Consider the following 2,146-nt stretch of genomic DNA (forward strand, 5'->3'; position numbering starts at 1 on the left):
TTATTGGACCACAGGCAGACCTCAGAGGTTCGTGGAAGTGGTGGAGGTCACGATGAGTGGGGCAGCTCTCTGGGGCAGAGCGGGTCATCATCACTTGGCAGGTCGATGATTCGATCCCCGGCTCCTCCGCTCTGAACCCTGGATGTGTGTGAGCGTTACAGGCACAGGGGAAAAGCCGGTGGGAGGTGAGGAACACCTGACCGGTCATTTCTTCATTAGCTGTGTGTCCTGATCGAACCCTCTGAGCTCTGAGGCAGATCCTGGTGTGATGGTGCTGCTCCAGCAGAACTCTGGCTGGTGCCGGAGGTTCGGTCTCCAAACGAACCAATCACAGTTGCCGGAAGGCTGAGGTCACCTGACCAGGGACAGAAAAAACAGTGGAGTTGCCTGAATCCTCTGTGGCGGCCAGTTGTGGCCCCAGAGCCACATGTTTGACACCATAAAGTTTAAAAGAGGTGAAAGCTGCTCGATGAGGTCACGGAGAGCTGAAGTCCAGCCAGTCCCGCTCTGTTATGTAACGACGCTCCACGTGACTCCACAGCTGCGTCATCCAGACGGCCAAAACAAACACGTGACATCATCACCACCATCATCCTGACATCATCCCATCGTTACCTTATTAGGAAGAGCAAACATGGAGGATTTAACCTCGTGTTTAGCTTCGCCACAAATCTCTCTGATCATTTCCACAGGCTGCAGGAGGAGGAGCCTGTGGAAGTGATCACGTCTGTTTCTATAGCGTTACACGCTTCGATTGACATTAGACGGTCAGATCATTAACTGGATCTTTCTGTGTTCAGATGAGCTCCTGAGGGTTTTTAATGCTCTGAGCCTCTTTACCTCACAGGAGGTCACCAGGTCATCCTGCAGCTCTGCAGAAACGCTGACAAAGCCAGGGCTCGGTTCCCGCTTGGGATGAGGTTAACGGGGTCAGGTGGGGGCTCGAGGCTGAGTGTCCAGTTTGGTGTGCTGTGGACTGGGTGGCAGAGACAGCAGAGGTCCTGTTGTTCATCACAGAGTCATCAGTTCCTTCATATTTCAGAGTTAGAGTGACAGTAAGCTTAAGATCAACCATAGTTTAAGAACAGACAGTATTTATGAATGGATGAGAGATTTTAAAGAGAGGTATGAAGATGACACAAGAACTGATCAGAGGAACAGGTCTGATGGACCCACATCATGCTCAGTGTGTAGAAGGAGGTCCAATAGTGAGAGTCTGCAGCCATCTGTGAAGCACGACGGAGGCTCTGTCATGGCTTCACTCGAGTCTACACGCTGCCGGGGCAGTAAACGCTCACCTGGATAGAAACTCTGTCCGAGCCCGGACCTCAGCATGACTGTGGGATCATCCTCACAGAGAACAGAACAACAGAAACATCCAAAGAAGAGCTCCGAGTGTCCTTCCAGAGGCCCGGAGATCCTCACAGCTCAGAGGTCAGACGGAGCTGCAGACTCTTCTCCTGTCAGGATGTTTAGAAACTTTAAATAATGCTTCAGTTTTCGGATCAACTCAGGTAAACAGATTCAGAACGACTTCCTCACAGCTGCACAGGTTAGTGATGTGTCGGTCGCGAACGAAACGGCTCTTAGAGCCGGATCTTTGACGTGAACGACGCGAGCCGGCTCCTTATCGCGAGCCGTGGTTTTTTTTTTCTTTCTCTCAGCCTCTCTCTCTCTCGCACTTTTTTTCCCGCTTCACTCTGCACGCGAGCCTTGTGCTTTACACTGGGCAGAGGGGGGAGGGGCGGTAGTTACACTGAGTAGCACAGGAACAGAGCGGAGAGAGAGAAAGAGAGGCAGGGACAACAACGTCACATTAGAAAGGTATAGTAATCATCCACAACTATTTTCAGTAGCAGATGATGAAAGATTCAGAAAGTTTATTCATGCAGGTCCATATGACAGAGAATATGCATCTTCTTTTTGTTTTCATAGTTTAATTTATATTTAATTATGTTGTGGTTTGCAGTGTTTTGTGTTGTTTCACTTTAAATTTGTTGAAAAGGAAAAAGCTGAAAATGTAAATAGTTAAAAGTTGAACTGTGACTAGTTGGTTTTTGTATTATATGATTTATTTATTACATTTTATGTGGAGTGAATAAATAAAAGTATATTTACGGTGGCCCCTACAGACAAAACACAACAG

This window comes from Astatotilapia calliptera, chromosome 9, assembly GCF_964374335.1.
Source record: "Astatotilapia calliptera chromosome 9, fAstCal68.1, whole genome shotgun sequence".
Lineage (NCBI taxonomy): Eukaryota > Metazoa > Chordata > Actinopteri > Cichliformes > Cichlidae > Astatotilapia > Astatotilapia calliptera.